Source organism: Aythya ferina (assembly GCF_964211825.1).
Source record: "Aythya ferina genome assembly, chromosome: 12".
Lineage (NCBI taxonomy): Eukaryota > Metazoa > Chordata > Aves > Anseriformes > Anatidae > Aythya > Aythya ferina.
In genome coordinates, this window is record NC_140308.1 from 8,557,278 (window position 1) to 8,572,647 (window position 15,370).

General features: G+C 34.5%; 1 long non-coding RNA gene across 6 annotated transcripts in view; it reads left to right on the forward strand.

The window, feature by feature from the left end:
- The window catches only part of LOC311443514, a 118,223-nt gene that overhangs the window by 25,884 nt on the left and 76,969 nt on the right, over positions 1 to 15,370 (forward strand). For 5 of the 6 annotated variants that reach the window (XR_014697297.1, XR_014697298.1, XR_014697299.1 and 2 more), the window contains exons 5-9: positions 1,368 to 1,497; positions 7,178 to 7,365; positions 10,565 to 10,700; positions 10,790 to 10,981; positions 11,780 to 11,901. This is a non-coding gene — a long non-coding RNA (uncharacterized lncRNA). The remainder of the gene's footprint in view (positions 1 to 1,367; positions 1,498 to 7,177; positions 7,366 to 10,564; positions 10,701 to 10,789; positions 10,982 to 11,779; positions 11,902 to 15,370) is intronic. The other variant, XR_014697302.1, reaches the window with a different exon arrangement.

A 15,370-nucleotide genomic window follows, 5' to 3' on the forward strand; every position in this document is an offset into this window, starting at 1 on the left:
AGCTGATGCAGCTTGCTAATACCTTTTTTCAGTAATTGTCATTGCAGCATGGAAGTTTCTTAAGAACTAAAATAACTGTGTCTAGTGGTTGCTTTTTAGGTAATACCCGTTTACCTAATATCAGTAATATCCTTTCCCATTTACAATTATTATCTCAAAGACTGATATTTGGGAAGTTGAATTGTTACATGTTTTTTGCTTTGCAAGGACTGGAGGTAGTCAAACATTTTGCCAGGTTTATAGCAGATAAAAGGAACTACCTTTTCCACAGCATGTTGCAGAATTTATTGTCACAAGAGACCGGAGACTGAAAGCATAAATGGGTTCCAAAAAGGGTTTAGCTAAATTTGTTGGTTACTACTAAACCTGGTGATCTACTAGCAAGTGTCAGCACAAGAAGTTCTTAAACTTGTCATCAGAGTTGAGGAATATGCTATGGAAGGACTGGATTCTTGGGGTGCTAAGCTGGAATTCATCTTCTTTTATGCAGATATTCCATAAATGGGTCTCTTACAGTGGGTTTTACTTGTGTGTCATGAACTGAGTAAAATTCTCTGTGTGACAGTACTGTGACGCTAGCAGTAAACCCCATTCCTAAGGTAGCCAGCCCCATGGCAAGTGAAACAATATAATCTTCCAAAGCAGCTTGACAACTGCTTTGACAAGTTTGAGCAGTTTATTTCTTTATGAGTAATGGTTGAGACTGCATCATATGGACAGTTGTCTCCCATATGAAGTGACTCTTGTTTGTGTACAGTCAAAACATGAGAGCTAAAGGTCAAAGGATAAATATTAATTACTATGGCACATTTTTGAAAATTGAATCAATATCTTGTTTGATCAACAGCAATTGTATTCATTGGAGAGCAGGGAGACTTCACACTGTACATAGGATAGCTGCTGGTGGTGGTAAAAAAAAAAAAAAATGCATTTTGATTACTTTTAGGGCTTTAAATTCTGCCCTAACAGGATTTCTAGGCTGAAAAGGAGAAGAAAGCCCATGCTTTTGGTAACCCCAAGAGAAAGGAGTTTGTTAAATCACAGCAACCACTAGGGAGAGGCTGTCTCCTGGGGGACTGACACTGTCCTAGTCCTTCCTAAGCAGTGAGTAGGGGTTGATTGGACTCAATGAAGATAACTCTGGTCTCTGTATAGAACTAAAGTAAACTATTAACAATTTTTAATCGAATGGCAAACCAGTACCATATTAGCTAATAAATTCCCCAAGAATTTAGGGAATTTAATCCATTAATCTTAAATTTCTGCACAGACAGGAAGTCATTGAGATAACGAGTCACCTGAGGCAGTAAGATTCAGTAGAAATCAAACAGCTAATTTTTGTCTGTGCTTGTGAATATTTCTTTTAGGAATCTGCACTCTTTCTCGTGAGAGAAGTCTTATTATTACCTTCTGCACTCCTTTCATGCCAGAATGCTTGAGGAACCACATCTAGGGCTGAGACTGTGCTCTTGCAGGCATTTGTATCTTTTTTTGATGGTGAGTAATTCATGAAGGACATTTCCTAATCCAGACATGTCAAACCATGGGACTAAGTTTTCACCACCTGCTTTAACATATAAAATCTGCAATTATTTGAAGTGTGTTGATGTGCACATTTGTAAAACATGGACTTGGAGCATATTTTAATTAATACTTCATTCAGCGGATTTTTTTACCCAATATATTTTTTTGTTGTTAATTTTATGGTGTTTCTTTTTTATCTACTTCCATTATTGGTTTTCCCACTGGAAGAAACACCCATCTCTTCTCATTTTTTTCCAGTCTACTCTTCAAATAATTGTACCAAATGCAACTTCTTTTTCTCTTGCCCTATTTGGTTTTTGAATTTTCAGGTGTGTACACAACAGCTTACAATCAAATGACTATAAAACGGTGTAGCAGAATGTGCATGTGTGTGTGTGTGTGGTGGGGTGATGTGGTGGAATTCAGGTATACCAGCAGGGAAAAATCAATGTTTATCATGATCTTTTCTCAGTGTGAAATGAACTGAGAAAGGATGTTATGTAGCATGAAATCACGTAGAATGACCTTGAAAGAATTTAGAAGGCAATCATGAGTGCTCTGTCTGAGCTTGCAGATTTATTATAGCACAAAGATGCTCTGAGTTCACCTATTATACTACTAAGCAAACAGAGGATTCATAATGGACATCTGTGTGATTAAAAGCTCAATCCCCAGAGAGTGCTGAACACCTCATAATTTATAAATAGAAAAACCATAACTGAGATGTTAAAGACATTCCTCATGCTTGGAATTAATTACATATTAGGGGAATTTAGAATGTGGTCTCAGTGATGTAGGGAATAATTAAACCCTTGTTAAATCTGTTGTATGTTCTTACTTTTACTTTCTGCATCTGAGTGTTTGTATCTGAATATTTTGGAAACTTTATTTAAGTTCTTATAAGCTGGCTGTGCTCCCAATGATAGTACAGAGCAGTATGTAGTATTCCACTCCATTCTGGAACATTTTCAGACTCCTCAAAAAACTGAAATTGACAGATGTTGCCTGATGGTTTTAAAATGTCTGAATATGCTATAAACAATACTTTCACATTTGAAGAACTAGAAAATCTATTCTCACTCTTGTCATTAGTTTCAAAATAATTCACTAATAATTTGCTTTAGAAGTGCTTCTGCTTCTCAAGGTTCATTCCCGTCACCTAATTTTTAAAAATATTTTTATTAATTTGTGTCAATCTGATGATTTTCAGCTGTCATCATGTTCTGATCTCCTTACGTGGTCTACTCTGGAATTCTTGAATGTTAATTTTTGATCTGCTTCTTAATGTTCTGTACTTATAAAAATCATTTGCTCAATGGACAAACAGTGTGACAGCTGATGCACTGGTTTCCAATATTTTCATAGTGCTCATAGATGGTAATTAACCCACATCTGTCTCAAGCAATGCTAATACTATCATTTAGCATTTTTATCTGTATCTTCATGACCAAAAACTGCTGCAAAATGCAATTCTTTCGACATCATTCACCATTGACTATCAGGTATCACAAACTATTGTAAGTGTTGGAACAGTTTTATAGATAGCTATTTCTTTTCAGAATAAACTTATTAGAAATATTTTGTGTATTTGCAAAACCTTTTGATATCTATAAAAAGCTCTTTCAAAGTGCACCCTTAAATTTGCAGTATTAAGAAGATCTACTTGCAGTGGTAAAGCTTAATTGCATATAGATTCTTTTTTTTTTTTGTGTCAGCTGTAATGATGTTATATGCGTACATTAGAGAAAGTGCATTATTTTCTATTGAACTGTGTGAGTCATAGAATAGGTTTCTCTCTTTTCTCACTAAAGAAAATTTTTACTAATTTTCTTAGGCAACATTGTAGCATTAAGGCTTTGAAAAAAATTTAGCTTTGAACTTTTTTTGTATATTGAGAAAATTAAAAATAAGTGTTTCATTTTTTAAGCTGTGTGCTTTACCCGCAAGTTCATTGCAGAAAAGTGGAAGAATAAAATACCATTCCTTTCACCTGTCAGAGCTGAACATTCTTTGGCTGTTCTTTGTAGTAGGAGGAAAAAATTGTCTCCTACATTTATCTGTAGGATGACAATCTTTTTGGATTTTTTTTTTAAGAGGCCAGATTGAGTCATCCAGACCACATTTTCAGTCACCTACCTTGATGTACTGCATCTAAAAATACTTTGGGAAGTAGTCTGAAGTGGTAGGGATCAAAATTATTGGACTTTTTGAAAATTTGTGCCTAAACACCCACTACAGCGTGTAAGAAGGATCATTCACAGCACTGGCTCACAGAGAGTGTATAAACTGCAGATGACTTAACTGTGTGCTCAGAGTATGGAGTTCTGGTATACAAGGAGAAGCCCCTGAACAAGATTCTCAAGCCATTGCTTTCCTTATAATTGGATTAACTATGGAACCATTACATTTCAGGACTAAATGCAGATCTCTTTTTCTTCTGTGGTGACACACTGTAATTCACACCTGTGTCTGGCTCCATATTTTCTTCTTTTCATTCTGGCTGTTTGGCATAGCAGAATTATGACGTTTCCATTATATTGTCTGTCTTCCACAGCCCCATGATTTCAGTTTAAGTGATTTAGTTTTATATGTCATAGAGATACAGCACTACACAGCTTTTATGCAGATGGAATTTGCTTTACCCATAAGCATCTCTGGTGAAAATTCTTCATAACTTACACATTTCAATTAATGTTTCTGATTACGGATCATAAGAATGTAAAAAGTTTTATATTCTGAACTTGACTGTAATAGCCAACAAGTAATCCTACTTACAGCTCCATTATATTTTTAAAAATTACCTGCCCTCTGTTGTGACACAACTCCCACAGCACAGCAGCATAGACATATAAATAACTATCTTCTAAACTTTCTATCGATGAATATTGTTTTCTGTCATCACAATTGCACCATGAAATATGAAAGTTCAATTTCCTCTTCATTTCCTTTTAATAAAACTTCTGTTCATTTCATTTTTGAGAAGAGATTGGATCTAAATTACTTTGACTTCTTCTGGCCTAACTTTGGTGAATGTTACGAGTGAGAATCTGAAGCCCTTTTAAAACCTAGCAAGGAGATTAAGGGCTGCATTCTGGGGATGGGGGGGTGAAGGGGGTAGGGAGAGCTGCTTACATTCTCATCTCTCTTTCAATACAAGTCTTTTGCATTTAGAAATGACAGTATTGATTCCAGCACTTTGTTACAAGAAGCATAAATATTGTGCCCACAGCTGTAGCTGCTCTTTAAAACTTAACATTTCCAAACAGGAATTTCTTGTTCGAATAGTAGGCAAGGGAGATAGCTGCAGAGGTAAATTTGCCAGATTATTTTTCAGCAAAAGCCATTATACTTTATGGTACTGATGCAGCCTTCCCAAATTTCCATAGATAGCATTCAAAGGGATGGAAACTGCATGACTTTTACCTACCAGTGGCCTGTTAATGATCAAGTTAATGGAATTAAACCAAGGGAAAAAGTAAATTGGCTATGGCAAATGCCAGTTTCACAGGCTGGCTCTCTATGAAAGTTGTATCTTATTTTTTCTGCCCATTTTCTTGGATATAGCATGGATGCTTCTCCTAAAATACAGCCATGCCTGAGAATGTTCAGTTTATATATTAATAGTTTAGGATTGTGGGTCATTGACTCTGTCCACTGAAGTTAGAGCTTTCTGGGCTCGATAACATGTAACAAAACAGCTTAGAAGACTAGCCATTCTCATGACACTGAATGCTTCTTATTGCTCTCTTACAGTAAAGCGCACGCTGAATCCTGTTGAATTTATAGACTTTCTGCTTAAACCTCTCTGACAAAAGCACAGTAATTCTGATTTTTTTTCAAAAATGTGTTGCAACTGTTGGAGGCATAAATAGTAGCAGTTATTTCAGTGTACCTAATTTCATGCACATATGCATCTGAATTAGTGACAGAATACATATACTCAGATTTTTTTTTCACTCTTTTTTGTGAGATGAAAAAACAGTGTGATGCAGGTACTAAATTTCCCAGCCATTCTAGAAGCAATCTTTCATCAATTGGGATGGAATGGTAGGGCTGAAAATGTTTGTCTCTTCGTAATTACTCTTTGGGCAAATCACAGTTTGTAGGATGAATAAACCCAGGCAGAAGTGGTTTTGAATGTACAGAAGTTCAGTATCTGCAGAGACAGTTTTCATGCATGCATCAAGGAGTTTTGTCACTGGAGACCACAGATGCTTTTGAATTGTTTCAGAATGTGAAGCTAAGACTGGTATTTTGTAGATTAACCTACCTTGTGTGTCAATGAGACTGCATCTGAAAGTGATACCAAAAATTATTGCCCACAGCCAATCCATCTACATTTACAATGGTGCACTGCATTACATGTTTAGAATTACGTGTTTGGAATTAATATTCCAACATAGAGATGTGAACACAAGTTTTTGACAGACATTGTTTCCCATTTCCTCCATTACATTGATAATGAGTTTGGATTCTGAAGAATTCATGTAAGACAATATGTTGTCTCCACAACGATGTAATTATAGCTATGTTAAACTATTCAAACAACTCTCTTGTGCACATGAAATCAAACAAGTTTGGAACAATATTTCATCTAACTTCCAGTGTGTAATTGAGAAATGTGCTCTTAATTTCCTTTGTTTTTTGTTGGGAAAATATTGGAAAAAAAAAATCTTCAGACATTCTTAGGTTGGGTGGGGGAAAACAGAAAAGAATCAGGACCTCAGACCTCAATTTCACTTATTATAATAAATCAATTTCATACTAATTTGTGTTTAATCTCCATTGGAAATTTATATTATCCAATCAAGTCCCTCAGGGGAGATCAAGTGTCACATAAAAATTCAACAGGAAATTCATGGAATAAATCAGTAAAAGTACGACACATACATGGAGATTTTAAACCCATCTAAATTCTATTAGAAACCTCTAAATCCTATTTTAGACAGAACAAGAAGGAAGCTTGGGAACTGTAACATCCTTAAGAGGCCCCTCAAAGTGCTAACATACTAATATTTAATCATTTTTAGTCTTTATATATCCAAATTAAGGAATGTAATTGGAGCGAGTATAGCTTTCATCTTATACATTTTCTTCTGACAAGTAGTATTTTATAGAAACAACACTATATCATCATAATCTTCAAATATTTAGCTGATTAAAAATGTATTCTGTACATTGTATGTGACCTTTTAACCTGTTGAATTAAAATTTCTAGTATATGTGACAGGAGATGAGCTTACGTGATTTACAGTGGATCTAGACCTTATTTCTAGAGATATGAGTATGTGTGTATGTCCCCTTTGGAAAAAAGGGAAGCATCAGGAGCATTTTTTCATAAAAAGGAGGAATAAGCAGATAAATGAAAACAGAAAAAACAAAAGCCACCTTCAAGATTAATTAATAAATTCAAGATAATAGGTTCTAAATTTTCTACCTGGAAATGAGAAAAATATGTGGAGTAAAAGTGGATTGTTTCCTCTTCAGTGGTAGTCAAAAAGATAACAGAGCATTAAAAAAAAATTAGGTCTGGTAGGTTTATAAAATCAAGAGTTTATGAAGAAGCAGTAAGAATTTCCAGTTCCAGGGGAAAATTGCTCTGAAGTCATTTGCTGTCCTAACTGCTGCTTTTTTTCTTCTTGACTTCTTGGAGGTTTCTTAAGTGGTGGAAGAAGTATGAAACAAAAGACGGGAGCTTGGAATATTTTTTTAATATTAACAAGTAATGCTCGAAAAACTGGAATGAAAAAATAGCCTTTTGGGACATCTGAGGCTCTGTGTGTGCTCCACATCTGCACTCTTGGGTTGAGACATCCTACATCTTCAACCAATATCTCTGTGGTTAGTATACATGGTAAAGCTGTTCTTCAAAAGTTCAACTGTGGTATAGAAAGAAGATAGAAAAATAAACCAGAAAATCATTTTATCAAACTAATTGCATTTACAAAGGTCCTGTCTTAAAACATCATTTAAATATATATATATAAAATATACATATATGTATATATATAATACATGTTATTATATAGTACTATATTATATATTATACATATTATATACATACATATAATAGGTCAGGTAGTTGGACTTGATGATATTTGAGGGTTCCTTACAGCTGAACTATTCTATTTATACCCCGGAGTTTGAAAAATCAACTTGCAAGTGAGTTTCATTCTCACTTTGGAAGAAGTTGTTACACGGAAGGCTCATTATAACTGACACATTGCTGTTGCCTACATTTCTCTGTCGTTTCCTCAAAATATGAATCACACCTAATCAGAACAGTCATGTGTTTTTTATTACCTTTGGATTGTTTTAGGGAAAGCAACAGATGGTGGTATTTGAGTTGTCCGGATATAGAAAACATGGGCTTGCACCCAACTTGCAGTCTGTCTTTGTATCTTGCTTGCCTTTTTACAGACATAATTCAAAATAATTAGGCAAGCATTTAAGATCCTGCTTAAGTACAAAAGTGGATCAATAATATATGCTTGAAATTAATCATCTGGTTAGTGGCTTTCTGAAGTCAATAATCATATGGATAAGCCCCTACACTTTTGACAGAAGATAAAACTCAATCTACTGCATCTATGTAAATCCTTGTGCACTTAGCACCAGACAGGACTAACACTTTGCATATTTAAGAGAAGAAACTTAAGCTTTTGATAGTTCTACCCCGAGGAAACGAGAGCTGTCTAATTCTCATTTATACACTTTACATTTCCTTTTTTCTCTCTTATTGCTCTTAGTTCCTCCTAAAATAGTTGCATTTTCCAGGAAAGAAAAAAACAGATATTCTTGCTTGTGGAGTAGGAAAATCCGTGCTGAATCAAGTATTCTTATTTTTGGGGAAGCTGCTTTTCTTGTCTGGTTCAGGGTGATTGCATTAATCAAATCTGTTATACAGCAAATGGGTGTAGAGACATGTAGAAATTAAATCTAAATTCTAGTTTATTTTTATGTAGATGAATTGGAACAAGACAAAATTAGGAATGAATGCAAATTAATACTTCCTTTGCTATTGTATTATCTTTTTTTAACAAACTGAGTTGACAGATCAGAATAGTACAATTCAGATTTATTTACACTCTGCTCATTTTTAACTTGGCGATAGAATAAATACAATAAGAGGAGCAAGTTCGTATAAACTACAATTTGAAACACTTATAATATAGCTCCTTTTTTCTTATCTCATGCTGTGAATGAAAGTCTGCCAACAGTGATAAGAAAGCTCTGTTCATCTGAATCTGTTAACACAGTGTTTTAAAAAAAGTATAGCAGCAGCTATACTGTCTGAATTATAGAGTCTAAAGAGTTTTGGTTCAGCACTGATTATATTTCATAAAAATAATCTGTAATGGAGTTCAAGCATTAATAAGATATTCATCCATTAATAAAAATATTTTTTAACTTAGGGGAAAAAAAGGATTTTGTATTTGCTGTGTACTACATTTGTACACTCCAGATTCAGACCATATCATACTTAAAGTAGAGTATGTATCACATTATGCACATAAACACATATGCACCTTAGCAATAAATTAATGACCCTAAGGCTGTCAGGCAGTAATAAATATAGAGTAGATGCTTATGATCAAGAACACATTTTATTAGAACCCAAGAAATGCTATTTGACTCTGACAGAGAACATGTTAAATGGCAATTTTCTTTTTTGTTTGAAAAAAACTTGTTTGTTATTATCACCAAAAATTGACTAATTTGGGATTGACTTTTTTTATTATTATTATTATTCCATTTGATAAGAATAGTAAACCTAAATTTTAAGTCTTTATGCTTCAAGATGATTCTAGATGATTCTGTTGTGCTTGGAGAATACTGTGGAGTGTTATGGTGTACTGGTTATTTCTACAGCTTTATTGTCTGAGAGCCCTTGTTTTGTGCAAGGCTACCAGTGGAGCATATGTTTATTAATATGATGCATTAAGCAAACTAGAGCAGTGATCAAAACTGCTCTTTGTTTGTTTGTTTGAATTACAAGGATTGTAGATGAACATTCTTTTAATTTGCAACAGATGTGCTTACTCTTTTAGAATCATTAACAGGCAGTCTGCTGTAAAATACTTGATCAGTCGGATCTTTTTCTATAGCCATTTGTTTTCTCCAGTGTTAACAATATAACAAAATCACTATGGCATTCCTACAGTGTAGTTTTCTTTTCAGTCATTGGACTGCATACATGTTGAAAAATACATTGCTGAATTTTTATGTGCTTTTAAAGAATGCTTTAAATGACTTTAGCCCCAAATTTGATTAGTTGGTATGACCTTTTTATATATGCAAAAATAGGCTCATAGCTAGAAAATAATTCCTATAATTCCTCCACACTTCCTCTTTTTGTAAACCATAGCCCCTATTTAAGCACATACCTTCAACACAAGAGACAACAAATCATGTGTTACATGAATGAATTCCTATCACCAGAAATTCACTGTGATTTTATGTATGTAAAAATGTTTGATCTTCCTGTATTCATTTTCATTTTGAAAACCATATTCTTGCAGGAGACTCTGTAAATGAGAAAATTTCTAAAATAATCAGCTTGATGTCTTAAAACGTTCTCTCAAGTAGACTACCTTATTTACTTATTAACATGAACCTTAACGTTTCTTTAAGGTCAAGAGACATTTTGTAGACTTTGAGTCCTGAGCTGGAAGAAATTAAAAGGAAAAAAAAAAAAAAAAAACTTTTGCAGCAAAACTACTTTAACATTGGCCATCTTTTCCTCTAAGAAAGCAAGGCAAAATTCCATCGTTCCAACTGTTTTCAAACTGATTCATTAGAAGGACATGCTTTAATTAATTTTAAAAATTTATTCCTTATTTGTTTGGCTATTAAATCCTGGATATTCTGACGTGTGTTGGAAAATGCCCACTTAAAGCTAAAATTAGTTTGAGTTACTCTTTGTTCCATCTGTGTTATGTTTTACTGCCAGAATGGGGGGAAAAAAAGAGGTAGAAGGTTAGGTAGTAGAAGTTCTTATGAAAAGCACTAATTATTAACCGTAGTGGTACGTCAACAGGATGTTCGGCTGCTACTGAGAAGAATTGAATGTTTGGAAAGAACCTCAATCCACCTGTTGTCAGAAACTGCATTATCTGACAGCCTCCTGACTGATCCAAGCTGCGTTGTTCACGTGTCAAGTTGGTAATCGCTATGTAAGCACCTCAGCAGAGTGAAGTCAGTCTTCCTTCAAATATTTATTTAATTGTGCTGCATTCTGAGAGCTTTTTTGTATGTTCTGCAGGTAGAGCTCTGACTAGTGATCACCACTGGGAGTAGAGGTCTTGACATGGCTTATTCTTTGAACTTCTTGAAAGTGGCTATGCAACCTTAGGTGTCCTACAAACCATAGCAAAGCACATGCTGACCTGTGCTTGTTTGCAAGGCCAGGCTGTTGGCAGCACTGTCAGAGCGGCTCTTCTACGCATTCTGCACTGTGAGCGGACATATCCTCTATGTACCCTACAGTCTGGATGTGCTTTCTGGACATAGAACGTAGTCCATGAACTTGGTCCATAGAACTTGGCATGCCACAGCATGTCAATTTTTTTTTTTCAACGACAAAAAAAAAAGGAAGAATAAAACAAAGTTTTTATTTGCTTTTCATAGGTATAGCTCATAAGCTTACATGCAAATCAGAATTAATTTTCTCTTACACCCTGTAGCAAATATACCTAACTAATGCTATTCTTCTCTAACACAGTTTCCAATGTAAGGTGGAATTTGCTTTGCAAAATATAGGGTAATACATTTATATGTCATGTTAGCATTCTTGAAGTTTGAGTTCAACTATTATTATTTTCAGTCTTAATGGTTTTAGTATTATTCCTTGGATTTTGATTTGTTCTTGTTAATTATTAGTTTTGATTTAATATAGTTGGAGGTCCAGCACAGTCCCAGATGTAGAGGGCTATATGCAGTTATGTTATTGTTGGTTATTGTTGATGTATTTAACAAGTCTGACCTAAATAAAATCGCCAGCTCCTCTCTGTGAAATATCTTGAAATCTTTTTCATACCATGTAAATTTGGTTGACTGAAGAACACTTTAGACAAAGTTGTTTGCAGGTAGTCTTAATTGTATTTTCCACAACATTGCATTATGTTTCATTTGGGGGCAGTAGGAAGAGATGGTACTAAAGTTATCCATACTTCGCTTCTTCCTTCAGAATGCTGTGCTAGATATGAAGTTTACAGTTTTTTGTGTCTTTTTGTTGTTTTTCTGCTGTTCACAGGAGTAAGAAAAAGGTTTTGGAAGAACTGGAGGGCTGCTGGTGATAGAGCTCTGGCTGGAACTACATTCCCAGGAAGCTGCAGGGGAGATTTGTCGGGAAAAGATTTTCCTCATTCCAGAAAGGTCAGGATAACTAAGTTGCCACAAGGCATCTACCTGTGCTTTTACCATAAACATGAGTATTTTATGATGGTTTTAATCTATAAAATTGCCTAGGTTTCACTGACTCAGGAAAGAAGCAAGACAATCAGCATATTAAAGCAGTTTTTTTGCTTTGTTAATTCCTATACATTCCTGATAACAGCATTTGTCACAGAAATTGGCAGCATTTCAACATTGACTTTGCAGCTCTTGACAAATACATTCATATTTAAAGTGTTCATTATATACAGCAATTGAAGTATTTTCTTTTTATTTGGGAATAAAGCAGGAAAGCATCCTGCCTTGCTTTTCTTGGCTTGGGACCACAAAGATGCTGTAAAAGCTACTCTGAGGATTGCTCTTTTTTTTTTTTTTTTTTCCAATTTACATCAATGAGTATAATTGGAGAAAACAGGTTAAAGATAAATTTAGCATTCTCAAGGAAATGATTATGTTAAGCCTCTCTAGAAAATGTATTACTTTGTTTGCTCTCATTTTAGATGAATATAACAGCATATTAAATACATTATTCATACACATTCTTAGTGCACATGAAATTTATGTTTCTCCATTACATTGCATTCTGCTTCATTTTTTTTACCCAAGTCTCTGCTATAAAGGTATACTTAATTTCTAACATTGGTAATTTCAGTTGGTGTGATAATCTATTGCATTGTATCATAAAATTTCTATGATCTCTGATGCCTATTAAATATGAACCTGAGTGAATGAAGAATAGCTCTCAGATGATATCATTATCAAGGTACTTACCAGCTGTACTAATATAAAATGTAACATATTCATTGTGGAAAATGTCAAACAAATAACAGTGTTCTGGAAAACTTTTTAACTATTTCTGATTGTTGTAAAGAACTATGACTAAGTGTAGGACTGATGTATACAGTGGCATGAAAATGTTAGAAGGGTCAGTATCGCTTTTTTCTAGAGAGTCATATTATACCACCATGCCTAAATGGTTCTTTCAAAAAGATATATTTCTCCCTATGAAACTTTCCATATGGAGTTAAAAAAAATAAAATTTAAAATAAAATTAAAAAACACTTTTGACATTTGTCTTAAGAGAGCTGGTCAGAACTCCTCTTTTTATGTCCATTGTTGTCAGAATAATATTTTAATAAGAATTTCTTTTAGAATCCCTAAATAATTCCAGTTAATTTCAGTGACAAATTAAGAAAGCATTCTTAAAATGTTGAAAAAATACTGAAAAATATATATCTCAAAGATTGTTTCATAGCAAACACAAAGAAAATGTATTTTTTTATTTAGAAAACTAGATTTAGGCACTAAAAATTGCACAGATTTTTTTTTTCAAAAACAATTAAAAACCCTAATATCTGGTGTCTATGATGCTATCAGCATGTGATATAAAATGTTATATGAATGCATTTTCTCTACATACATGTATTGCATTTACATTGGATTGATGCATATGTTAGGGCTGGATCAATTCTTTTTTTCTAAACATCAGAACTCCCTGCAGAATGCAAAAATCCTTTACTTCAACTAAACTTTTTCTTCAGTAGTCCCACAACTGTAGATTATTATTTTGATAGTATTTTTAATTTCATTCAGTTTCTTCACTTTATGGGTGTAATAATATGGTGAATAAGGCATTTGAGTGTGACCTTAATCTAGTTCATGACTGAACTAGTCTGGCACTGGAAATGTCAGATTAATACAACTCTCCCCTGCAATCACCATCCCTATTTACAGATTTTGTTTAAAGTATAAACCCATTAATTAGTACAACTTACTCAAATTAGTGTCAACACTGTAAGTAACTTTCTAGAAAGAAATCTGTGAGTAAATATATAAAATACAAATATCAGGAAATATTTTGATCTGGAATTTATATTTTCATTTGGGCACTTAGTGTCTCAGCAGTCAATGTGATCTTGTTTCTCTGTGAGTACTGAGCTTGCTCAGCTGCTGCAAAAGGTTGAGGTATCAGAATATACATGGAAGTGCTTACTTTTTATGATGAAAATATTGTCTCTTGGAATCATATAGATGTTAATTATAGTTCACTATGTCACGGTCAACAAATATTGCTGCTGTCATAACCTAGAAATTCTTCACAAGTACTGGGAAATAGGAAGGGAAAAGAGAAATGTGAGTACATTTAGTTTTTACCCACACTATTTGTGTATTTTTGTCGTCTCCTGGTGGTAGGCTCCTGTGCATGAACAGTAGTTGTTACCCTTCCAAGTGCAGCAGTGGTGGTGTCTGGCAATGCAGGAAAGCAATTCGGGGTGCCACGGGGATCTGTGTCTGCCCCACTTTCCTATGACTTTCTTACGACTTTCTTACGGCTGTGTTGTGGGCACCAGAAAAAGAAAAAGCTGATCTGCATAAAAGAAAGCCCTCATTAAAATAGGGTGGGGAAGATTAAAAAAAAAAAAAAAAAAAAAAAAAAAAAAAAAAAAATCTTGAACACATGTGCATGCATATTTGTTGAAATATCTTTCTTTTGAGCTCATTCCAGAGGTTATGTTGTACACATTTTTTCAACTGGATATCGTTCACAAAAAAAATGTCTTCAATTAGTGGTGGTGCAGTGTCTGCTTGTTTTCAGAACAAAAATATTCTCTCTGTTTACACCATAGCTCCCTCAGTGCTGCAGCCCAGTAACACCTACATGCCCCAGCTGAGATCACAGTCTCTTCGTGCTAAACAATGTAAAACCTCTCTGTTTAAAAAATAAAAATTAAAATTGCAAGTCGCTAAAGATTTACAAACAAGATCCTCGGGACAGGCATAAAAAGTCAGAAGGGTATGAAATCATTTTCCAGATGCCACCTGCAGGGGTAGGACAGCTGCAGAGCTCCAGCCCCCTTCTCCCCATGCCAGCCAAGCAGCCTCCAGACTACACTGCCACTTGAGTGTTTCCCTCTGAACAGCAATTGGAAATTGAGAGAACTGTATGCATATACAAAGAGTCAGACTGTACAAGGGGTTATGAGACGGGTTTCTTGCTTTGTTTTAATATCAGATTATAGAAACTAAAAATGTCAAGGAAAAGAATTTGAGGGGAAGTGAATGAAAATAGCAGGAGATCAGAAAGAGAAACTGTTGGACAAGTAAGACACAGTGGAAGGAAATGAAAAGAGGCCTGGAAAATATCTGTACAGTCAGCCCCTGTTTCCAGTGCTCATGCGGGAGTTGAGATTAAAATGCCTAAAACAGAAACAGAATTTTCAGTTTATGATATAGAAAACCACAGGCTGGAGCAATCAGACCAGAACACATCTTTTGTAAGTTAAATTCAAGGCATAGCTCCAGAGCATTCCAGGATAGCCTGTATATTTCTATAACAGTAACAGATTTTTAATAGCTCTTTTGTCAATGCATGAGGGATTGAAGGAATAGGGTTGCAACCAAATCCTTTTTTAAAAGATTCTTAGCAAGCCAGGAAAAGAGTCTTAGAAGG